The sequence below is a fragment of the Emydura macquarii genome, unplaced genomic scaffold (assembly GCF_026122565.2).
Source record: "Emydura macquarii macquarii isolate MOO-44397 ecotype Brisbane River unplaced genomic scaffold, CSIRO-AGI_Emac_v2 contig_1253, whole genome shotgun sequence".
Classification (NCBI taxonomy): Eukaryota; Metazoa; Chordata; order Testudines; family Chelidae; genus Emydura; species Emydura macquarii.
In genome coordinates, this window is record NW_027131390.1 from 67,225,644 (window position 1) to 67,252,368 (window position 26,725).

The 26,725-nt window shown below is 42.8% G+C and overlaps 1 protein-coding gene across 1 annotated transcript in view; it reads right to left on the reverse strand.

Moving 5' to 3' along the window:
- The window catches only part of ZNF804A (zinc finger protein 804A), a 237,860-nt gene that overhangs the window by 37,610 nt on the left and 173,525 nt on the right, over positions 1-26,725 (reverse strand). The window lies entirely within an intron of this gene.

A 26,725-nucleotide genomic window follows, 5' to 3' on the forward strand; every position in this document is an offset into this window, starting at 1 on the left:
GTAATTCAACTGTACAGAAGATGGATTTAAAATGTCTACACCTAACACAATAGCCTGAAGATACCCATTATTAAAATACTACACCATAAAGCAGAAAAGAACAATAAAAAAATCTCACCACTTCATTAATCAAAATTGTTACTTCTTTGAAAAAGTACTTTAAGCCCCCTCCCCTACCATTCTGTAGGACACACATAAAAACAAACAAAAATACTTGTGGACCAAGAGCTAGCCCTGAAATAATGCCTTCAAGTCAGGACAACAAAAACCTTGTTCAAACTTCTCAAACAACAAAAATGATCCATATCTCAACAAGACCGCTGTGCAAATACAGGTCTTGGCATTTTCAGATGCTTAAACAAGCCTTACTACAGCACTCTGTCATTAATATATTTTTGCAGAACAGGCATGTGGTCTCTCATGCACGTGGTTTACACTATTAAACTGAAGCAGCTACCACTGTTGACATATAATTTGGCAGAAGAGCTCTTCAGCGCATCACTTAATCATATTAGCCATGTTCCTCTGACACTCCCACTCTAGCTTTCTCAGATGCACACAACTCACCCTGTTTAGATAGTCTTATAGTGAAAACATCCATAAGGGAGAAAAGAATAAAACAAGTTATTTATTATGCAGTTTATTCTCATGTGGAACCCTATAAATGCCACAAGAGCCAACACCTAAAATCTTCTCATGTTTCCTCTATTGTAGGTGTGCATATGTTCCTCCATTCTCCACCTACCCTATCACATGAAAGCCTATAGATTTCAAAGAGCTGTTCTGGTGCCCCTGACTTCACACAGCCACCAGTGATGTGGTCTCTGAAAACAACTCTTGAAGGAACCTCTGGTGCTGGAGGATCATTCAATTGCTGCTCCAGGACTCCTCATGCACTTAATATCGGAGGGTACCATGAATTATGCTGTCGTGCTCTGCAGATGGGGATGGCAGGAGAATCTATCAGAGACCTGCCATCCCTTGCCCCATCCATATCTCTAGAATTCTAACATCACAGAAGTACCATCGAGGATCAATAAGGTTAGGTGACAGAAGGGAGCATGCCACACAAGATACATTTTCTTCTTCTGCAGCCCCTGGCCAGGTTCTTGGGCTTGAGCACTCCCTGTTGTGGAAGCAGAGAAAAATGTAAAGTAGACTTTTTTCCATCACAACTCCTGTTTCCTTGGCACAGGGCATAGTGAGCTTGCCACATCAGCTATTCAGGAAGTTTTTGGACATAACAGAGAGAAATGTGTACTACAAGAAAGACTCTCGAAACATGTCAGTGTTCCACAAATTTCCCCCTCCTCCAAGAAGGGATCTTTCATTCATGGTGCAAACACATAAAGTGACAAAGAGCTGTATGTTCTCCTTTGTAGGAAACATAATGGAAAAAGCTGAAACTCATAAAAAATCTACAACAAAAATATGCTGCACAAGGAAGTCAATGCCTGGCACACTACCTGAAGCAGATAGTAACCATGGCAGGGCATCTGTGACACAGTTGCACGGTCCAGCCTGCGGCGTCGCAACCCTTCCTTAGGCCCAGGCTCCGAGGAAGGCCACAGCACCTTTGCTGAGGGGAATCAGCTCCTTGTTTATGAGTCCGTAGCCCCAGCCCCTAACAGGGGTGGGCTCATCCGGCAGTCTATAGCCCCCTGGCCCTCACATAGGGCAGGGCTGGCAAGGGGCCCATGACTCCCCGGCTGTCCAAACGGCAAGGCAGGCCAGCAGTCTATGGCCTCTGGCCCTCAGGCTGGGCAGGGCAGACAAGCTTGGGGTCCTCGGGCCAGCAGTGTAGAGGACGGCAAGCACTCCCAGGGTGGTTATGGAAGGTGGGAGGGGACGCAGACCCAACCGACTCCACTGCGTCCCAACCCAGGGCCCTATCAGTGGCAAGGCCATTTGCCACTGAGTCAGTGGGGCTCCAGCTAGTTGGCTGTCCCTGGGCCACTTCCTCCCACCCAATCCCCGGGTACCTACAGCCACGTGGCTCCCTCCAGGTCGCTGAGGGAGGTGGTGAGCGGGCATCCAGCGAGTCCCTCACCGGCAGCAGGTCCGGAAACTCCTCAGGGTCCTCTGCGGAAGATAGCTCCTCCAGTTCACAGAGCCCCAGGGGTTCCTCCGGTCCACAAAGTTCAGTCTACGCCGGTGGGTCCTCCATGCCAGGCAGCTCCCTCCAGGTCAGGGCCGGCCTCAGGGGGTTTCTCCCACCCAGTGGGCTTAGGTAGCTGCTCCCAGCTATTAGGGTCCAGTGGCTCTACCTTGTCACTCGGGCCCGGCAATTCAGGCAGGCTTTGGAGGCTCCAGTTGGTGGGGCAGTTGCACCAAACCGCTGCAGGGCCTGGGTCAGGCCTAGGCCGCAGCTTCTGGGAAGACATATCTGCCTCTGATGGCAGCTTCCCCCATGGCTGAGCTGCTGGGCCTGCCTTTTATACTTCCTACCCTGGCCCTGGCTCTGCCCCTCTGCTTCCGGGTAACTTGGCCTGCAGGGCCTGGTTCTGTCCAGCAGGGGCAGCGCAACCCTTCCTCAGGCCCAGGCTCTGAGGAAGGCCACAGTGCCTTGCTACACACAGGCTATGTGTACTTGGCACACCACTGGCACCACGTAGGGTATGTGTATCTACATGCCACAGTCAGAAGAAGACTGCATCCACACCGTAACTCATCCCCGCTTCCCCCCTTCCAAAGCCTTTTTCCACTGCCAGAGTATTTCCCTGAGGCAGAGAATGACTCCAGGAGCAGGGAGGCAGCTAAAAATAGCAGTATAGATGGGGGAAGTCCTTCTTGAGCGAGCAGAGAACCATGCAGGGTTCATCCCCTAAAGATTCAGGTGTGTTTTTGCTTTGCTCGCCTAAGCAGTGCCTGTCTGTCTCCACTGCTATTTATATCTGTGCCGTGGGGCGTGAAGTGTGTATACTCCACATGCCACAAGGAGCGTGCAGTGTACATGTACCCTAAGTGAAAGCATACTGTAGTGGTCATAACATAGGATGGAGTGTCAGGACATCCATGTTCTCTTCCTGGTTCCACCACAGACTTAGATAGTCTGTGACCCTGGGCAGTTAAACTCGCTATGCTTCAGATTCTTTACTTGTAAAATGGAGTTAATTCACCACTAATATTAAATAACATTGATTTTTGTCTGCTTTTTGAACATTTAGGGGGAAGCTTCCTGCTCCCAATTTGTGGGTGATCATTCATGTTTACATTTCAACGTTATGTAGTTATGTGTAGCTGCATAACTATACAGACACCACAGTTCTCAGCAGGGATTAAACACACAACCTTCAGACTCAAAACTGTAGGCCTCTGTGCTTGAACTAAAGGAGGATTAGTGGTAGCTTGATTATTCAAACAATTTTTCAAACTTAGTTATAAATAAATATGCCAATTATTATTATTTCTATAGGAAGTTTTACATTTCAGTGTTCAGTCAGGACACATTCAGTTTAAGATGTGATCCTACATTTGATTCCATGCAGGGAGATGCAGGCATGTATGCACAATCCCATTGACTTTAATGAGGCTCTACATTTGTACACTGATGTGCAACATGCTGAAGGATCAGGGCCTTAAATGCTATGTTTTGCTAACAGTTGATGCTGCTGGTATTGACTGTCTTAAAGTTGATTAATTTAAAAAGAACATGTTTTGACGTAGTGTCACTAGATGATAAGCTTATACAGAACCAACTGTACTTAGTTCTACTGAACTGGGGGATGTTGTATGTTTTCTATGGCATTTCCAATCTGTATTGATTAATCTTTTGTTGTTCAATAAAGTACTACAATGGAGAGAAGCTTACCTTGTACCAATATTCTAATTAGGAGGATGAGGAGGTGTGGACTTTTTTGTTAGTTTTCCACCCTAAAAGTTGAAGGGATAATTGATAGCTTTTGGTAAATGTTTGAAAATGGAGATGATGATGAAGAATCACTTTCTGTATTTGTATTCTTCATATTAAAAAAACTCATTTTCTATACCATTCAGAAAATAGCACATGTCCAGAACAGTTGTCCTTAACTGCTTTTAGTATGTACTCTACGGCCTGGTCTACACTGGTGACTTAAAGTCACTTAAGTCGACTTAATAACACCCGCATCTACACTGGCACCACTCTTAATTCGAATTAAGGTGCCTGTAAAATTGACTTAATAAGACCATCTCTGCAAGTGGCAACTAATTTGAATTGGTTAAGTTGACTTAGTGTCAGTGTAGACGCAAAGGAACTTAATTCGAATTAATTGACCTCTGGAATGTATACCACAATGCCCCATTTTGACCATTCTGGACAGTCGCGCTGTGCTGCTCAGTAGTCACGCTAGCAGGAAAAGTCCCCTCCCCTCAAGCTCTGGGAAGATTTGAATTTTCATTTCCTGTGCAACCAGCGTGGAGAGAGCTTTGCCACTGACTGTTCTCCACATGGCTACTGCAAAGCCCAAATGCGCTCCAGCATGGAGTTGACCAGAGGTTTTAGACCTCATCAGGCTGTGGGGCGAGGAGTCCGTTCTGGCTCAGCTCAGAGCCAGCAAAAGGAATCTGGACATTTATGGGAAGATATCCCAGGGCATGCTAAAGAAGGGACACCAGAGGGACGCTCAGCAGTGCCGCATGAAAATAAAGGAGCTGCGCCAGTCGTATCAGAAAGCTAGGGAAGCTAACGGTCATTCTGGCTCATCACCCAAAAAATGCAGGTTCTATGATGAGGTGCACGCAATTCTAGGTGGGGATTTACCAGGGTGCCTCCCTGCAGCATCGATTCCTCCGTTAGGTCACAGTCCATGATCAACAATGAGGACTCTGTGGACGAAGAGGAGGAGGAAGCTGAGGAGAGCAGGGTGTAGGAGAGCGGGGTGTCCGTTCTCCCCAAAAGTCAGGACTTATTCCTGACCCCCCCCCCCCCCCCCGAGCAGTCCAGCAGCACACAGGACAGCACAAATGATCCCAGGGAAGGCACATCTGGTGAGTTTTCTTATTAGCATTTTTGTCCTTGTACATTGGGTGGGGCGGGCATGAAGGATCTCAGGCATTTCGGTGAATGATCTGGCAGGTTTCCCGGGGATCAGTTTTTTTTATGTGATGAGAAATGCTACGTTTATCATCAGTTGATATCTCATGTAAAATTTAATATATGTAATCTGTTATCCCTCAGAAAAATTTTCTGGGGAGGGCTGCCTTGTTCCTCCCTCCACGGTAGGATTCTTCGCTGCAGTCAAGGTAGCCAGCATCATGGCGGAACACTGCTGGTACCCCGCTGCATCCAGCAAATCTGTGTTTTAAGCATAGCCTCCCCCCCTCCAGGGTATCTGCAGTTCCTCTCTGTCTTGGTTTAAAATACAAGCAGAGATTCCCCACCACGCCGTGTGCAATTCCTCTCTGTAAGGGTTTAAAATACAAGCAGAGAGAGGAAATCCTTTGCTACATTGTATCATGGGATCATTATCTAAATTGTTACATTTGTATCATTTTCTTCACTATGCTAACTGTGGCTACCTTGTTATTTTTCTTTCAATAGGTAGAGACCTCGGCACTGGACTGACCCTTAAGAAATGCTGCGGACAGACTGTCTCAGATTAGAAAGAGGAAAAAAAAAAAAAGCCGAGATGACATGTTTGGGGAGCTCATGGAAGCCTCAGCAGCCACAGAGACAGAGCAAAGAGCGAGGTGGCTGACCTTGTGACAGAATATGGACATGGACAGGGAGAGTTGCCGAGAAATGATGGAGCATGATCGTAGTACCATGCAGGAAATGCTGTGGATCATGCGGGACGAGGCAGACATGCTCTGGCGGCTTGTGGAGCTTCAGGAGGAGCGGAGGTAGGACAGAGTCCCGCTGCAGCCCCTCCATAATGCTCCTCAACCGACTGCTTTGCCCCCCTCCCCCATCCCCAAGAGGTCTTGGAGGAGATTGTACAGGCTGCAGTACGTGCTCTCTTCCACCCTGGTGGAGGCGAGCAGAAAGCTGCAGTGGCCATGCTGACTGCTGGCCAGCAAGCTACCACCCTACCCCTTGAGACAGTGAATGAACCCTCCCCCCATGACTTAAATGTTTTACATCATTCAAAAACGTTTCTTTATTAAATCATATCTTGTTCAGGAGGGATTTGGTGGGCACAGATATCGTTGGGGTGGGTGGGTTCACCAAAGGCAAACAACATATAGGAAGAGATATCAATCCTGCATCTCATTGCAGAACCTGTTTTTCAAAGCTTCCCTAATGCAAAGCGCTCCACGGTTAGCTCTCAGCGTAGTGCTGACATCAGGCTGCTCATAATTGGCAGCCAGTCTTTCTGCCTCCACAGCCCAACCCTAGGGGAACCTCTCACACTTCGCTTCACACACGTTATGAAGAACACAGCAGGAAGAAATAACAGAAGGGAGGTACTTCTCACTCATGTCCAACCTAGTGAGGAGACTCCTCCATCTACCCTTTAAATGTCCAAAGGCACATTCTACAACCATTCTGCAACTGCTTAACCTGTTATTAAAACACTCCTTGTCACTGTCAAGGTGCCCGCTGTACGGTTTCATTAGCCAAGAGAGCAAGGGGTAAGCAGGATCCCCCAGGATCACTATCAGCATTTCCACACCCCTGCTGTCAATTTTTTGGTCAGGGGAGAAAGTGCCCACCTTCATCTTAGAGAACAGCCCCGAGTTATGAAATACACAAACGTCATGCACCTTCCCCGACCACCCCACATAGATGTCTGTGAAATGACCCCTGTGATCCACAAGCCCCTGCAGGACCATGGAAAACTACCCCTTGCAGTTTATGTACTCGGTCGCTAGGTGGGCAGGTGCTAAGATGGGGATGTGCATCCCATCAATGGTCCCCTCCCCCCACCCCGCAGTTTGGGAAGCCCATCATGGTAAACCCCTCCACTATGTCCTACACATTTCCCAAAGTCACTAGCCTTCATAGCAGAAGTCTATTTATGGCAATGCACACTTGAATCACAGCTATGTCCACTGTAGATTTACCGACTCCAAATTGATTCCCAACCGAGCGGTAACAGTCGGGGGTTGCCAGATTCCAGAGAGCAATGACGACTCTCTTCTCCAACATCATAGCTTGTCTCAAGCGAGTGTTCACGCGCTTCAGGGACCGTGACAGCTCCAATCACAGTTCGAGGAAAGTTGCCTTTCGCAAAGTTTTGCCACCACTGATCATCATCCCACAGCTGCATAACGATGCGGTCCCACCAGTCTGTGCTTGTTTCCCTGCACCAGAACCTGCGCTCCATGGACTGCAGATGACACGTTACACCCTGCAGCAATCAGGACTTGTTCTGCTCGATGGCTTGTAGCAGGGCAGCCTTGGTGGCATCGTTATAGTGTCTTCTTCGCCTTCTTGCTCTATTTCTAAAATAATCAATGATAATCCGCGATGTATTTGTCACACTCACAATACTAGTGTAGAGTTGAGCTGGACCCATGTCTCTGTAGCAAAGATGATCACGGGGAGTAAAAAAATGGCGCGAAAATACTTTTCCTGTTTGTTTGGGGGAGGAAAAGGGTGGAGGAAGCAGTGTTGCATTCTGGGACGAAGACACTCGTCCCAACAGCCACTGTGGGTAGTTGCACTGTGGGATAGCTACCCACATTGCACTGCTTTCTAATTCAAATTAAGGCTGGTCAGTGTGAACGCAAGAGACCAGCACAAACACTGTAGCGTGTACACTCTGCTGCGATTCCTAAAAATCGCCTGCTGAAAGTCGAATTAAACAAAGTTGACTTCCCACGGCAGTGTAGACATAGCCTACCTCTGATTTTCATTGCTTTTTGAGAAAGCTGCCAATACTTTGTTTTAGCTCTTCTAGCAATACAAACCTTTGCTTAACTATGTCAAGTGCCATTTAATAGCTGAAAAGGAAGACAGCTGATATAAAAATATAGGTTTAGATGCACCGCCATTCCCCTGCTGTATTGAATGACTTATTGACTGAAATTCAAAACCTGATGTTTTGTTTTTATTTAAGGGTATGTAACACAGACATGAGGTAGGTATATTTTTCATAACTCTACCCAGTTAAGGATTGCAAGTTCCAGCATTTTTCACTATTGAAAATAGAAGCTGCATAATTATGATTTCATCCAATATTTTCCATAAGGACAATAGTTCAGGTGAGCTTGTGTATAGCAGTTTTATGCCCTTTAAATAACTCTTGAAGTGTCAGCTGTTTCTGTTTAGAGAACCTTTGCAGGTTGAGGATGATCTGTTCTGTGGAATGCATAGGTGTTACATTGCTGTAACATTGTCAATCAACTCACAGGAGGAAACAGTTCTGCAAGCTAGAGTAGTGGTGATGACAAAAGGGAGATGTGATGACGAAGGTGGGGCAAGCTTAAAAAATGTGTCCCTCTGTCATGCTGCTTAACATTTTAGCCGTGTCATTTGGCATTTTAGAGACTGTGTTGGATGACATATTAAGTGATATAAAAGCACTGATGTTCCTAAACAAGCAGACATATTAGAATAGTTAATACTTCCGTGAAAGAAAGAAAGAAAGAAAGAAAGAAACCAGATGATATAGAACAAATTAGGTATCCTTACCCAGAAAACACATAATATTGATGATTTGAATTCTGTCGTCTGCCTGTGGCAGTATCACCAGTAACCTTTGAGATTCCTGCTGAATCTTAATATACCAGCTGGTGTCCTACATTGCGAACATCTGCAACTTGCATCCAGATCTCTCAGTCTAGTACCAATGAAGGCACTGCTGTTTTTACTTCCATATGAACCAATTACATGCTCTCAAACTTTTGTCATATTGTAGAGCACATTTAATAGAGGGTTTCTCCTGGATGCTTCCTTTCCTGTTCACAATCTCCCCTCCCATATGACTAGCACTCAAATGACATTGCTTAGCAACCCTTGCTCCCATGAAAAGTAATATTAGGAAAATATTTAATGTATTCAATTTCTACTAATGTGATTTAATGTCTGGAAACAAAGGGGAGTCCACAGACCACCAGCAAATAAATGTTCAACGCTTCCCAGGAGAACCAGACATTGTGATTTAGGAAAAGCTACTATAAATAAAGTACAATAGGTTCATATTAATTTAAAGGACTTGATAATGTATTTGTACAATTTAACTATTTTTTGCTCTTTCACAATGACTGTCTGAATCTGATTGCACTGGAAGTGACCTCAGCTACCTCAGTCTCTACATCATGCTTAAGCTTCAGCCATTCTTTTAGTATTAGCAACATTTTGATTTGTAGAAAAGGCTTGAGTCATACAGCACAAGTGGAATATAATATGCAAAGCCCCTTGTACTGTGGAATACATTAGATCTAAATTATATGGCAAAGCCCCTGGAATTATATGGCCAGGTCTATCACGCTGAAGAACATTAAACCATCAGCCACCTGCCGCCACAACTCCCTCCCTTTCACAGATGGCCTACAACAGCCTTGCTTGCTGTCATAAATTAACCACCAGACAGCTATCACAACTTGGCTCTAGCTCCCTTTTTTCCCTGAGGGACTTACTGCATCTTCTGGAAGGGAGAGAGGACTCTTCAGAGTCAAGTCTGGGGAGTGGTGGGAGTAGGGAGAAATGGTTTGCTGCTAGGGAACTGCTGGAGTTAAAAATGGATGGGGGAAAGGGTTGTAGACACTTATCCTTCAGAGCTCCCAAACTGAGGGGACATTTTGGAATACTGCTGGGCAGGCACATCCCAATCTGCAGAACTCCCAAGATTCATAGCAGGGGTGGTCATGGCCGGTGCCCCTGCTACATTTTAGTGGAACTCTTAAGACATGCAGGAGGGAGTCTCTCTTCTGTAACCTTCTGTAGGAGATTAGCAGTTGGAGATGGCGCCTGTCTAGCAGTGCTCTCAGACTTGGTTAGAAAAAAAACTGTAGGCCAGGCACCTTCTCCAAAAGCCTCCCTCTGCTGCCTGGTAGTGGAAATAAGACACACATCAGGATCACTCCATTCACTAGTTTTACACAACTATTTAGAACAGGAAGTGAAAAAGAATACTAATCAGTTGAAGGTGCAGGGGGATTAATGTAACAGAAGTTAATTACCGGAATTGAAATTTGGCCAGTACACCAGAGTTAACACCCTTGTGCTTAAGAAAAAAAAGCCATGGAACTTTAATAAGCACAGTGGTTAATATCTTGATTTTGTGCTGCAAATACAGCAACTCCAATAGCACAATGTAGAGGAAAGTATCACCAGTTGGAACATCATTTCTTCTTATTGACAACTGCTAATAATTGGATATCCCTTATCAGAGTTCTGAGCTGCCCCAACCTTGCTCAGCTGGTGAGAACTGATGAGAGCAGAACAGTCTGTGACATAGAATCGTAAATGATTAGGGTTGGAAGGGACTTCAGAGGATCATCTTTTCCAACACCCTGCTCAAAGCAGGACTAACCGCATATAAATCATCCCAGCCAGGACTTTGTCAAGCTGCACCTTAAAAACCTCTAAGGATGGAGATTTCACCACCTCCCTAGGTAACCCCTTACAGTGCTTCACCACCCTCCTAGTGAAAATTTTCTCCCTAATAGCCAACCTAGACCTCCCACTGTAACTTGAGACCACTGCTCCTTGTTCTGTCATCTGCCACCACTGACAGCAACCTAGTACCATTCTCTTTAGAATCCCCCTTCAGGGAATTGAAAGCTGCTATCAAACCCCCTTCACTCTTCTCTTCTGCAAACTAAATAAGCCCAGTTCCCTCAGCCTCGCCTCATAAGTCATGTGCCTCAACCCCCTATCAGTTTTGTTGCCTTCCGCTGGGGCCTCTTCAATTTTTCCACAACCTTCCTGTAATGGGGGAGGGGGGGGAGAGGAACTGGACACAGTACTCCAAGTGTGGCCTCATCAGTGCTGAATAGAGGGGCATAATCACTTCCCTCGATCTGCTCCTATTAATGCAGCCCAATATGCCATTAGCCTTCTTGGCAACAAGAGCACACTGTTGACTCATATCCAGCTTCTTGTCCACTGTAACCCCCAGGTCCTTTTCTGCAGAACTGCTGCTTAACCAGTTAGTCCCCAGTCTGTTGCAGTGCATGGGATTCTTCCATCCTAAGTGCAGGACTCTGCACTTGTTCTGGTTGAACCTCATCAGATTTCTTTTGGCCTAATCCTCCAATTTGTCTAGGTCACTCTGTAATCCTATCCCTACCCTCCATGGTATCTACCACTGCCCCCAGCTTAGTGTCATCTGAAAACTCCTGGGGTACACCGCTTGATACTGGCTGCCAGCTAGACTTTGCACTTTTGATCATGACCCATTGATCCTGATGATCTAACCAGCTTTCTATCTACGTTATAGTCCATTCAGCCAATCCATACTTCTTTAACTTGCTGAGAAGGATACTGTGGGAGACTGTATCAAAAGCTTTCCTAAAGGCAAGGTATATCATTTCCACCACTTTTTCCACATCCACACAGCCAGTCATGTCATCATAGAAGGCAATCACGTTTGTTAGGCATGAGCTGCCCTTGGTGAATCCATGCTGACTGTTCTTGATCATCTTCCTCTCCTCCATGTGCTTCAAAATGGATTGCTTGAGGACCTGCTCTATGATTTTTCCAAAGAGTGAGGGGAGGCTGACTGGTCTGGATCCTCCTCCTTCCCTTTTTTAAAGATGGGCACTATATTTGCCTTTTTTCCAATCATCTGGGACCTTCCCTGATCATCATGAGTTTTCAAAGACAATGGTCAATAGCTCTACAATCACATCAGCCAATTCCCTTAGCACCCTTGGATGCATTGCATCTGGTCCCATAAACTTGTGCATGTTCAGCTTTTCTACATAGTCCTGAACCTGTTCTTTTACCACTGAGGGCTGCTCACCTCCTCCCCATACTGTGCTGCCCAGTACAGTAGTCTGGGAGCTGACTTTGTTTGTGAAGACAGAGGCAAAAAAGTATTAAGTACTTCAGCTTTTTCCAGATCATCTGTCACTAAGTTGCCACCCTATTTAGTAAGAGGCCCACACTTTCCCTGACCTCCTTCTTGTTGCTAACATACCTGTGGAAACCCTTCATGTCCCTTGCTAGCTGCAACTCCAATTTGGCATTGGCCTTCCTGATTTCACTCCTGCATATTTGAGCTTTACTGTAGAATCCTATTTCTTTAATGAACACCAAATACATGGGCCTTAATGAATAAGAGCCTTATGGCTAGATTTGAAAACTGAAACACTTGATTTAATTTTTGCTTTCTCTCTGCAACAGTGAGTATTGTGCTACCATTACTGATAGAAAACATTCGCCACAGAGGACAAAATTGCAGCATGCAACTTTTTATGTAAGAATTAAAAAATAAAGAACTGACAAAGTCATTATGGAAGAACAACCAGTAGAAGCACAACTTTTAAAAGCTGACAAGAGCTGGCAAGGTGTCAAGACAGGAGAAAAGCCAGCAAAATTAACGTACTCCATAGTTCAATCTATTGGGAGGGAAAAAAGCAGAATTTGTTTTTGGACAATTACAATTTAATAAATGGAAGTGTCAGTTTCTGTATAGTGATGTCTAAAGCACTCATTAAAATGTACTAAAGGCCAAAAACCTTTTAAAGGCTCTGTCATGTTAGGCAGCACACTATCATTATTTCATATTTATAGTATTTTTATTGTCAATGATAACAGTTATAAATGTACAAGAACATGTTTTCCTCAGCAGTACCAAACCATTTGGGAGATCATCTGTGCTGCCCACTGACAATGAAACACAAGCGACCGTTATTTTAAGTTTGAACTAAATGCAATGTACACTTTTTCCAGAGACACAGACAGACAGATTCATATCCTAAGAGACCTATTTAATTCTTCACCAACAGTGAAGTTCACTGCTGTGCAGTAGACCAGCACAACACATATGCACCATCTAAGTTCAGATGAAGCCCTTTTTTTTTCTGGCCTCTGTGCATGGGTGAGTTTTATCACAAAGGCCTAATCCTGCTAGTCCTCACTTATGCACATGATCATTAGACTGAAGTCAATAGGACCCTCTGAAGAGCCCAATCTCACAAAGGAAAGTGTACCTTTAGAGCCACATAAAATCCCACTGAACTTTCTTTGCAAGAATTTTTCCCGTAAGTGAGAAGGATTTGATCTCACGTTACTATAAGTTATGTCTACACTGAAAGCTAGGGGTGTGATAGTTCCCTGCTCATGTATACATACCCATACTAGCTCTCATCAGGCTAGTACAAGTATAATAATAGTATAGCCCTAGTAGTACTTGTAACAGCAGCAGGCGCATGGCTGAACTATACTGAGTACAAACCTGCCTGAAACCAGTGGGTATGTACTTGGTATGGCTCAGCCATGCCTCCACTACCAGTGCTTTACTGCTATTTATAGTTGCACTAGCTTGATGAGCTTCATCTACATGAGCAAGGGAAATCACACCCCAAGCTGACAGTGTAAACATAGCCTTACTGTACTCAAAACAGCCTTTTCCTAGGCATTTTACAAGAATTCTTGTACTCTTCACATGCTGTTGTTTATGGTGTTCGCGAAACCTGAAAAATTCTATTTCTTTCAACACTGGTCCTTTTCTTTTTCTGGTTGGCAAAGCTTTGGCTTTTCTCTCCTTACCATCTTTCTTATGGAAGGTAATTTGACATTTCTTGTTAACCTTGTAAAAGGTTTGTCAGCAGATTCATGTTTCCTCTGCTGTTGGCTGTCTGTTTTGCAGAACCAAAGCAAAGAGTACTTCATAATAAGAAGTGGCTACTTTAAAAGCAGATCCTTTAGTAACAAAGCTGTGGATGTAAATGCTTCAGATAATTAGAATTTTTAGAGTAATGCCTATCAAATTATAACTGATACCTGTTACTGAAAGTAAATAAATATTCAGAACCACCTTGTTATTATAGAAGGGGTTGGTAGCACTGCCTATTATTGGTTGTCCAACGTTTCTCATTATAAGAGCCTGTTTTCAGTTGTTTATAACTTTGCTAAACTTTAAGCATTTGACTGAGATTTTACATGCTGGGTGTCTACCTGAGGCTGAATTGTTTTGGAAAATTTCAGCAAAACCAGATAAGTCATTTCTGAGAATGAGACTACAGAAAAAAATGGTATTGTGTAAAACTTTTTTTTGGGTGATCCTTCCTTTGAAAAGTTCTAATGCCCCTATGTTTTGGAACAGGGACAGAAATTTGGCAGTGCAGTTGCCTTTTTTGCCAAATTTACCCACGTTATAATCCTCTGAAAAGTTGCAGTTTGCACATGCTCAATAGAGATTTATTAGATTTCAGCCCCTAAATTCCCTAAAAATTCTGTCTGCACTGGGCATGCTCCAGCCGGTGACGGAACAGGACTTTCCTGCAAGTGCAGCTCTAGGTTGCTGTGGGCTCTGCCAGGCCCAGTCACCTGAACTGGGAGGAGAAAGCCTGTCTCTCTTGTGCTCTGTGACCTCCTGCCTCACCCCACTGGACATAGGAAGTGTGGAGGATGAAGGTGCCTGATTCAGATGCAGCGGGGACAAGAACCTGACTTCCAGAGATCTTTGGGGAGTAGACTGGAACAAAGAGCCTGGGTTGGGGGAGACCAGACCTGGAGGCAGACTGGAAGGAGAGGGGAAATTGAGACTGGGAGCTGCACTGGTGGGGAGACTGGGAGCCCAAGAGAGACTGGGAGTGAGAAGCAGTGACTGTGGTTGAGGGAATGAAGTGAAGGGGAAGGGAAGACAGATCTGACAAGAAGCCAGTGTTTGAGGGGAGAACTGGGACAGGCTGGGCAAAGAGACAGTCCTCTTAGGGGGTAACACCGAGAGTTTGGAGCCAGTAGTGGGCAGAGAGAGAGATCAGATGAGGAACTAGGAATTCAGATGGTCTGGACAAGGATCAGGAGACTGGGGGAAAGTGGGAATGGCTGGGCAAAGAGACTGGGAGTGGGAAAGGCAATGGACTGGGAGTTCATAGGTGGAGACTAGGACCTTTTGGGCAACGAGTCTGGGAGTGGGATGAGGAGCCTGAGGTGGAAACTGTGACTGGCTAGAGTGAGAAGATTGGGACTGGCATGAGGAGCCAGAGGTAGGAAGAGACAGGACAGGGATGGCAACAGATGGGAATGCATAGGGCAGAAGAAGTCAGACTTGGAAGGAATAGGCAGAAGACTCTGTGCCCACAATAGCATCCCCCTTCAGAGTTTGGTATGGAACCGAAGGTTCTTGAATCCTACCATTCCTCTGCTGCCATTCCATATAAATGAAACCCACTGGCACAGTGTTCTATTCTCTCCTAGTGCTGGTCCACACGGAGGATAACATGTTATTATTATCCATTACCCTACTAGCTCAAGAGGTGGAGGTCCGTGTGGTGGATCCAAAAGTTCCAACCCTGCTGATGACACATGTGGGTATCAACATGACACCACATGATGGAATTTCTGTTAATTATTTAAAAACGTAGGAAATTACACCCTCATACAATGCATAGGATGAACCTGCTCTGAAGATGAATGAGAACTGTGTAATGACAGAGACTGTTGTCGGTAGGACCCCTGCTTCATTTGTTGCAGAAGTTGGAAGGTGTGTACTAGGCACAAAAAGGTGAAATAAATGGCTGCAGGTCACAGGGCAGGACTAGAACTCAAGTCAACTGACACCCTCATCCAGTGCCCCATCTACTAGACCATGCTGCCTCCCTTGGAAGATGTGCGGTGATTGAGGCAGAGGATTCCAGGAGAAGAAAGGATGGTACACATGGTTGAGGCAGTTAAATGTTTCTCTGGGGATTTGGATTCTCTCCCTGCCTTTGCCACAGAATTCCTGGTTGATGCCAGTCAAGTCAGGTAAACCAAGTTTTTCATAGGTGATCACTAACTGTGTATGCCTCATCTCCTGGGTGACTCACTTGAGACCCTGGAGAAGTGCTTATCACTCACAGTTGCAACTGAAGTCAATGTGAGCTATGCTTTTAACATATAAAATGCCGTGTAATGCTGAATATCCTAAAAAATTAAGTCTTATGTTTCTCAATTTGGGCACCCAAAATTAGGATACTTTTGATCTTATCATCTCTATGCTTCAATTCTTCATTTGGGTGTTGTGAAAATAAAGGAATCAATATTTGTGAAGCACTCAATACCACAGAAAATCCCAGGAGGAAATGAATAATTCTGACTTCAGCACAGGGGTGATTAGTCTTCAGTAAGCAAGGCATGGGGCACACACTGAAAACAAAATACTGACTGGCTGCTCATTAAGTGAATGCTGTCCATCCTGTGCACTGAATGAGGTATGGAGTCCTATGGAAAAAATGCCATGTGATTACATAATTAAAGACTGTAGCATAATGCACATGCACAAGCTAGCACAGGCAACCTTATTATGGAATTTTCTAAATTCTGAGTGCTTGACTTTGATGTTTTAATGTAGTTTTTGTATGTATAACACCCTATATAGATTAAGGAACCTTTTACTATTGCTATTACTGACTTTGATTCTCTATTCTTTTGCTTGTGACATTTGTACAAGTTTACAGTTTGGGAGCAGCACTGTATCTACCTGTGTGTTTGTACACAACATAGCATAAGACACCCCTGACTCAGACTGGGATCTCTGGATGCTACTGCAATACAAATAGTTAATGATAATAGTAACAAACAAAAGGGAATTAGAAAAAAATCTGCATCTTCTTAGACACAGGAAAGGTTATGAGATTTTTAGCAATGGGAAGAGAAAGGTGGGCTAAGTTTATAATATCAGCTTTTAATGTTAATGTTTGGTACTGTTAGCATATCATGATGACAGGATTAAGCTATACCAGAGCAGCTGGGCATTTAAAAGTAGCTGCATTAATCATTAATGTACTTGAATTAATATTATTTATTATTTATTATTTGTATTACAGGAATGCCCAGAGGACTCGGTCAGATCTAATTTAAGACAAGATGCAGCAGGGTGGTATAACACACAAGCAGAGGAAAGAGGAGGGTTACAGTGAGCAGAAGGCATGCTAGCAGAGTTACATTCAGGTTCTCTCTTTTAAAAAAAACACAAACAGGAGACATTAATTATCTCAGTTGTTCTATGCCTAACTATTATCAGCTGTCAGTTTACCCTATGTGTCACAGTAGAAGTGAGGCCAGAGGCGGTATTTGAAGGGTTTCTGCTTTACAGATTAGTTCAGGGAGAGTGCTCATCAAATGTACATCATGCAAGAAAGCACAGGGGTGATCATGGGAGAAATTGACAATTGGTAATAAAGTATTGCATCATTGCCAGAGAGGAATGAAGGAGACAATAAAACAGGAGTAAACAAGTAAGGAGGGATTAAGTTATGAAGGGTCTTAAAGGTAAGGTCAAGGTCAACATACAGTGGAGAAGGGTGTGGGGAGTGACATGATTATAGTAATGGAAGTAAAATATGATAGCAGCAGTTATTTGAATGGACCTGAGGGAGATGTGAATGTCAGGCAGGGCAGTGAAGAAGAGGTTGCAGTAGTTAATACAGGAAACACTAATGGCCTGGATGGAAGTATAAGGTTGAAACTTTCATATTCAAGAGCGTTTGTAATTTAACAAACTATTTCTACCTCTTCAGAAAATTACGGGCTGCTGACTGTACAAATTGGTATATAGATTTAATATTCTACTTGCATTCACTTGGATTCCAGTAGAAATAAATACTTGACATACTTTTCCAGTATGGCCATGTTTATTCTAAACACACCTCATCATAGCCAATAAGCCAGTTAGGAAAACAGTATATATTAAACAAGAACAAACCTTCATGGGCTAGGAAAATTGATCGAAATGATATACAATATCTTTCCAATGATTTATAATTACTAAACAAAAGTCATTGCTATGGCTTGTTTGGTAATGAGCAAATAAAAGTGGCTAGGTCTGCAAGAAAATTGTATTTGTAGTATTATATTTTACTCGATAATATCCCTATCTAAACCGACAAATTGAAGCCTCGAATTTAAAGGGTCTAAATTCCCTGGGAGAGCTGGTTCCAAATGGCAAATCATTGCTTGGCTATGTACGTTATGAGCAATATGAATTCTAAAAGAAAACTAAATTACAACTCTTGCTGTGGTTCAGGAAACATTGCATGAGTTCTCCCCCTAAATACACAGAAAACAAAATAAATTAATAACTAATACAAATTGATTTACTTCATTTTACAAGTATTCATTGTAAAGCAGTGCAAGATTAGTCATTTACAAATGTTCGAGGCAGGCATGTTATTATAGGAGACCAGCAGAACAAAACATTTTCTTTATAATTGGTTTTGTGCTTTTTTGCCTCTATGTGATTTATAAAGAAGACCTGAAATACATTTTATCTGTCTAGATTGATCGATCAATCAATATTTGTCATTCTATGCATGGACCCTAATAATTAAAGAGAGGGACAATATTACCACAACTTTTCACAGTTGTTTTAGAGTTGAAAATTTAGAATTATAACTGTAAAGCAGAAGGGTCAATTGCGAAATGTAATAATATTTCTTTTCCTTTTCATGTGATTTGCAAAAGCAACAGACCAAATTAAATCCTGATGTAAATCCAGTGTAGTCCCTTCCCTCCTCTCCCTGCAACATTCCAAGTCCCATATTTGCACTCACACTTCAGCAGCTTTCGGGGGGGGGCATGTCAGGACATGAGTCTTACTTGTCAGGATATGGGCGTTACTATGTCTCTACCTCTGCACACTTGCAGAGTGGAGCAGAGCAGAAGTTCTGTGGAAAAAGCTTCCTATATCTGTTTTTTGGTTTTTTTTTTTTAAATGTAGGAAGAGTATTTCCTCCTGCACCCTGGAGGCATTATGCCCTATACCAACATTAAAGGTGCAGCCTGCTGCATTCCTTTGTCTTTCAAGGGCCATAATTTAGACTTTAATTTTTTTTATAGAGCAACTACTGTGCACCAGAGAGGCAAGACCAATTTCAAAAAAAGTCATGTCTCTTATGCTACTGTCTCTAAAAGAAACTCATGCTTGGAATTCTCCTTCTGCCTTTGTGCTCTAGTCACATCCTTACATTTTAGCGGCGTGGTGATCTTGATTTCTGTGCCTCACTTTCTTCATGGTCCAGTGCTGTGCTGTCATTTGACAATCTTGCTGTTCTCCAGGGAACAGCAATGTCATCATTTTTGAAATGGAGTAGAAGGAAGAAATAACAGAGTTCTACCGGAATGTTTCTGTCCCCCTCCAACATTACAAACCAGACACTGTGTGGCAGAAGCACATAATGAACACACCCAAACTTGATAATACTCCTGATGATTGTACCTACTGATATTAATATATAAAAAGCTATATTTAAAAAACTCATACAAAGCATAAAACCTTAGAAAATAGGTGTAAGATATATATAAATGGAGGCTGATATTTGAATTTAACATTACCAAGGGCAGTAAAGAAAAACAGCTCCTTCTACAGGGGGAAAATAATTAAAAAATATTTAAAAAAAAAAAAAAAAAAAAAAGCCGAAGTGATTTTCAGAGAGAGCTACCTATGGTTCGATTTAAATAAAAAGCTTTTAAATCCCAGTTTATGTTTAATTAACATTCAAGAGAGTCAAGATTGCCTGCACATCAGGAGACAGAGAAATGAGAAATATCACTGTGCTCTAATGTGATTAGCAAACCGAAAGAAGCAATATAAATTTGCTCCCTATCTGAAAACTAGTTTTCTGCTTGTTTGATTGCAGAAACTCAAGGGAAGTGGTGGAAGCCCCATCACTTAAGTAATTTAAAACTAGAGAAGACAAAGTGCAACCAGAATACGCTTCAGAGAAGTATTTTATATTGGCAGGGAATGGACAGGATGATGCCACAGATATTTTCCATCCCTGATTTCTGTAAGCCAAATTCTAACAAGGACAGGAACTATATTGTTTCCATGTAGGAGAATGGAAAAATCTGTGTCCTCACTCCATTTGTGTGGTTTCTGCCTGATAATTCCAAAGAGCTTTTCCCCCTCTGCTGCAAAAGGGGTAGGGATGCTCCCAGCAGTCTGGGGGAGATCAGACCCACTTCCACCTCTGGGAGCCTCTGCAGAAAGATCCTCTGCTGCTGCCTTCAGAGCACCCCCCTACAACGATTTTGCAAAAGTCCCCCCACTCCAGACCCTGTTATGGGTCAGGACCCCCATGGTTACAACACCATGAAATTTCAGATGTAAACATCGGAAAACATCAAATTGACTAATTCTCAAACCCTATGGCTGTGAAATTGGCCAGAATAGACCGTTAATTTGGTAGGGCCCTAGCTATGTTCCCTTTCTCATTTTGAGGTTACAGGGATTAAAAGCAGTGAGGTATCATAAAAGAAAGGTCAGATTTCATTACACCACTGCTTATGGCTATCTTCCCTCAAATGCTGTCTCTGCTGACAACCACACATCCACTTGCATTTTCTGATATATAATAGGTAGAGTCTGAGCTCCAAGTCATTCTCCTGCATAGGGATTAATGGGGAATTTCCTTTCTGAAAGCCCACTAGGTCACAATAGCTCTGGTTTACTTACTTAGAACAGGGGAATACCTTTAATCTCATATGCATCCTTAATGGACATGCAATCTGTGATGGATACTGTGTTCATCACAATCTCACAATCATTGCTGAAAAGTTTTTTTTGTTTATTTGCTTTTTTGCAGGGTTTGGTGGTTTGTTTTTGTTTTGTTTTAAGAAACAGACAATAAAGGGGCAAGAATGCAGATCAGAATATGTAAAGAACACATCAGGGATCTTCTGACTAATTTGAATGAATTCAGATCAATGAGGCTGGATGCTCTTCATTTGTGGACACTGAAGGAATTAGCTGAAGAAATCTCAGAGCCACTGGCAATAATATTTACAAACTCATGGATAGCAGGAGATATCCCAGAAGACTGGAGAACGACTAACATAGTACCCATCTTTAAAAAGGGGGAAATGGAGAAGCCGGGAAACTATAGACCAGTCAGCCTGACTTCAATACCTGGGAAGCTACTAGATCAATGTATACAGCATTCAGTTTGCAAATACCTGGAAGATGAAGTGGTAATCACTAGCAGTCAGCATGGAATTACCAAGAAAAATCATGCTAAACCAGTTTGATTTCTTTCTTTGACAGGGTACATGTAAATGGGGGAATGTGGTGGACATAATATACCTGGATTTCAGCAAGGCTTTTGACACAGTCCCACATGACATTTGGATAATTAAGCTGGCAAAATGCAGGCTCGACAGAACTCCCAGTAAGTGGATACATAATTGGTTAAACAACTGCAAACAAAGAGTAATTATTAATGGGATGATGTCAAATTGGAGGGAGGTCTCAAGAGGGAGCTGCTGGAGGGGAAGGCTTTCTCTCCACCAGTGCTGTGGCCCCAGCCCAACAGCTGCCCCACTGAGGAGCTGCCCCCTGCCTGAGCCCCAGAGGAGCTGCCAGAGCCACCTGTTTGCGACTTTGAGGAGCTGCCATCAGCTTGCAATGCTGTGGCCACAGCAGGGCCTGTGGGGGCTATCCCAGCCATCTACCCTGGGAAGACTGAAAGCAACACTGAGGCCCAGGTATTCCAGGGAAGGGCGGAAGGAAGGAGCCCAGGGGAAATGAGATGACTGTCCAATTGTGTTGGGGCCTTCAGCCGTATCAGTGAGTTGTGGCTGGAGCCCTACTGACCCTTATAGGACCCTGGGCTGGGACGTGGTGGAGTCAGGAGGCCTGTGTCCCCTTTCCTCCTCACAATACCACCCCGAGGGTGATCGCGTCATCCTGGCCCGTGAAGCCTTAGAGGCCGATAGATTGTTTGCTCGCCCTGCCCTGCCCTGCCTGATGGCCTGGGGCTAGACACTGCTTAATCTCCTGTGACCTGCAGGAGGGGCCAGGACCCTTGCCCCGAATGCTAATTTCCCTTTGAGTTTCTGCACCTACAGGAGCACTGTAATGAGGCGGCATGGTGGACAGGGAGGGATGGCCCAATGCCCTACAATTCACCATTGTATTCTCTGCTCCACTGCATTTATTTCCTATATAGGTGCACATAACCTTACATTTAAAATGTCTCGGGGGGGACATCTGAAACCTTAGTAAAATTGGTGTTTTGTTAAACTGAACTTATTTTCACCCTTCATCCTCTTCACTTACTTGTTATGTCTTAGTTCAGAGCTTCCCTCATCAGTAATTCATGATGTTATTAAACACCTAAATACGAGCAAAGGCTTGCTTTCTGCATGGTTATATTCTAGGTATTCTCAAATTCAGAAATACAATCATTTTGTTTTTGTAGAAACAAAAGTCGCTCAAGGAACAAATGATGCAGGAGACCTTGTGTGATCTGACCACTGTGCTGATTCTCATGGGCTGATAGACGAAGGTCATTTAGAGCCTTTTACTGTATGTTCAGCCACTGCTACCAACACTTAAGTGTTCTGAGGAACACCTACAGCAATTCCCATTTTTTCCTCATGTCAGGAAGTTATAGGTAACATTTTTGACAGTTGCCCAGACAGAAACAACTCCAGAGTCTCCATACTCGACTAAATGAATGTAATAATTAAATAAATAAATAAAAGGGATAAGGCAAATATCTATATCTATAGTTGAAGCAAGTATATTTTTTCAACACATGGAGAGGACCATCTTTACTGCTGTTTTAATTGATGTGAGCAAAAAAAGAAAAGATTCAGTGATAAACTTGGCATTCATCCTATGCTTCCTTATGAACAGAAGAGAGACAGGGTGAAACCGTAGTTCGGGTAGTAGACCGGGAGTTTGAAAAGCTGGATTCTATTACCACATCTGCCATTGACCTTGGGCAAGCTATTTAGGCCAACAGTGTCAAGCATTATCATTTAGCTCACTGTTTAACTTCCTTAACTCTGACTTTGTCATCTCTGAATGGGAATCTGCTGCTTCCTTGGGCTTGGAACTGCTGGGGTTTTGGTATTTTTTTCTTTTTCAAGTCCCTGAGACAGGGACATTTTCCCCTGGACACAATATTTTAACCTCCTTTACAGGTGCACTGGTGAACTGCATGGATGTTGCTCCCCAGGTCTTGTGCTCAAAGCGAAAAACAAGAAAACACTAAAAGAATCAAATTAGATCTTGAGGCAACAGCCTGAACCCCAAGAAAAAAAAAAGATGTGAAGTAAAATCAGCTCTGACATTGCTCTATCTCTCAGCTGAAGAGAGGGATCCTTTACCATGACCAGGAAGCCAGATATTCAGACTTATCAAACACAAGAAATCAGAACAGGTCTTGACAAAGCAGTAAGACTCCCATTCAAAGAGGACAAAATTACAGATCAGGAAATAGTCTTATCATTCTCTATCATGATGCTCAACCAGGCTAACTGCTGGAAAGTAGCAAGTCTTAAAGAACATCATCCTATAGTAAGGTCTGGGTATAACAGTTGCTGAGATGGGATAAGGGCAATCTTCTGACTGTTCACCATGAGACTGCCATGTCCTAAGAATCTGATGGTTTGATGAGCTGTCACTTTGTAGCATCATTGTGTATCACAAGTAGCTCGCCCAGAGAGCATTAGATCTTGATGGCACTGAGGTTATAGATATTTGCTATCTATATATTTGTGTTTGTGTTATATTGGAAACTAGTTAAAAATGACAAGCTACTACTTTACATGTGAGAGATTTCCCAGTCCAGCTTTCTGGGTAGAGGGCTTTGAAGGAAGCCATGTGATCTGGGTCAGCTGAGTCAGTTCTCCAGCCAGTTTAGAACAAGGTAGGATGAGTTGTGCCTCTCAGTCTTTACAGAACAGCCTGCTGTGTGTGTCTGTCTTTGGGTTCTTGTGTGTTATCATTCTGAACACCATAAAGTAAACTATATCATGTTGCAACCTTTCACCAGGAGTATTTATGTTTTTATCTAACTTCTCATTATGGATAACATGAACACAACACAGTCCAGAAACCTTGTCTAGTGGAAGAGGCAATGGAAGAGTAGTTAGCTGAATGGCTGCCAGCGTATTGGAGCAGAAAGAGGAGAGAGGTAGCAAGAATTGGCTAGTGAAATGACCATCAGGTACCCACTGAGAGAAGCCACCAAAATGACATCAGGGAAGCTGAGGGGGAAAAGACCTGCCTGCCAGAGCATACAGCTGAACATAGCTATGGGATTTTCCAATTATGCTTAATTCACCTGCTAAAGCACTGGCACAATTAATGATCTCCTTCTCAGCAAGGGGAATTCCCAGGCTTTATCAGCATTCTCCCCAGAAATGAAGGTAGAGGGAAGAGGGTGGCAAAAAAAAAAAAAAAAAAAAAAAAAAAAAAAATCCAGGGTCAAAAAATCTCTGCTCCTAGCATGCAGTTGGAAGATTGTGGGGCAAAGTTGGTGCAGTTCACTAGCTGTGCCTGAAGAGGGCACTGACAGGCAGAATGTACTGGGTTTAAAAAAAAAATAACCTTGTGTCTTTCAGAAAGTTGGGAGGAGTGGGGGGAGAGAATCAGAAAACCCAGCAGATCTGAGCCTGATACAGCAGCAGATTCCCAGGATAAAGATGCTATATTAAGGCAGCTGTATAAGTGGCCTGAATTTCAGAAGTGCTGAGCACCCCTAGCTTCCACTGACATCAATGGGATTACCCAACTTTGTAAGACAATTTCAAAAATCACTACATAAGGTCTAAATATCATTTATTACTATTATTTCAGGAACACTGTTCTAATTTGCCAGTGTTAGTACAGAGAATCATCACTTTGTTTGGATGCACTTTGTTCTAGAGATGAACTCAAACTGCAAATTTGTATCTGAACCCCTGGGAGTAGGGAAATGTATTCAGTCAATCCAAATGTGAAGGGGACTAGTTTCTATTTGTTATTTGGGCGCAGATGGAAATATCATATGATCAACTGGCCTTACAAAATAACCCATTTGGGGCTGAAATTTCATGAGGACTATGCCTTCCCATATATAGATATATGCCTAGCACATTCTGAACACCACTGTAATACAAATAAATACATAAAAATATTAAGCATTGAACACTAGACTTTATTCAGTTTCACTCCTGACCTCTATGATCCAAAACACGGTCTCCTCATCCCATCTATAACTAATGCAGAAAAGACCAAACACTGCAGTCTTTGCTGAATCCTCTTTGCTATAAATGTTTGGCAGAGACTGCTAAAAGAAGAGAAGTGCTGATGAGTTGGCTTTTTTTGCTCAGTTGGGGACAGAGCGCTCCTTATGGTGTCAGTGACCGTTCCTATTGCTTCTCAGTCTTGATTTTCCCCTGAAGTTAGGATCAGCTCATTTTATGAAAACATTTTAAAAAACCTGAGGATTTAAATTTAGAATCCTAGAAACATAGGAAGTGCCATAAGGTTTGGCTCAATCCTTTGTCCACCTTAGAATCCTATGAGGCCCATGATGGTATAAATCCTATGAAGGACAAACTTAGAAAACCCTCAAGGAAGATATTCTATATTCTTTATTTTTGTGTCTTATCTAAAGTTCACAGGCTATTTAACCTATTTGCTTTTTATAAATTTGTTTTTTATTTAAAAAAATCACAGCTGTATAGATGACTTGATAACGTATATTGTTTTACTGGAATGGCTTGATTCATCTTGCTCATAATGAGAGAATGGGACTTAAGTGGGGCAATGCTAAATTCCAAAAGGGAAATTCATTGCCCATAGTCACCGTTTCTACACAGTTATTTTCATATGTACAACATCGTTCTTATGAGTTTCCAGGTATTCTGTAAGTCTGTGTTGCCCAAATAAAAACGCAGAACAGTTAGTTGTAACCCAATTTTTGAAACTCTGCCAACAAATGGCTACAGCATGGTGCTTCAAAAAACAAAATTAGTTTCTCATTTAAAGTATTTTTTCCTTCTGCCTCTAACAGGAGACTTTTGTGAATAAGAGGCTGGATCTCTGTAGGTTTCTACATAAACTCTAATTATAAACCATTTAAGGGCTGATAGAGTAATTTGTGTACTACCTAATTAAAAATGTTTACTCCTGCTAGTGATGAGAAAGAGAGAAATGATGTGTCCCAGAAAGGCACTTTGGAGAAAAAAAGGCAGGACAACTATCATTTTGGATAATGTGATAGTGTTAGATGCAGGTGACAGAGAGGTCCATGATGATACAACAGAAATACGTTTTATAAATTTGCAAGCAACACAGGAGACTCAGCACTACTTTTGGTATAGTGATACCTCCACTTCACTCTATATATATGTAAGTACTTTCCAGCTCAAGGAATCAGTCATCAAATAAATCTATGCAAGTGAAACTATGAATAGGGAAGTAATATCTAACATCTTCTTATGCCTTACTCTGAAGCATATGGTTCTGATCGCTGTCAGAGACAGGATACTAGATTAGAGAGACTATTGCTTTTATCTTATAATAAAATTCCCATGGTCCGGTGACACCACTGCCTGGCTTCTCTCTATGAACCAGTATTCCCTGAAGCAACATAAGTAATCATAGTGGTATGTAGTATTTTAGGGGAGGCTGGTATTGAAAACACAAATATGTGCATTTCAAAGTTCACATTTAGCCCATTCCTACCTGTGAGTCAAAAACTGTATCGTTCTTATTTATTTTTTTATCATTGATCAATTAAAAAAAAAAAAGAATTATAATACATTTCAGAAATGTAATTGGTAATAAAAGAAAACTTAGCCAATAAGCTGCCCAATACTGTAGAATCAACTCTGATGAGAATTTCCTATTTGAATGTGAGGTAAGAACTTTTTAGCATGGCACATTTAACTAATACACTACAATATTTATTTTTATGCCAA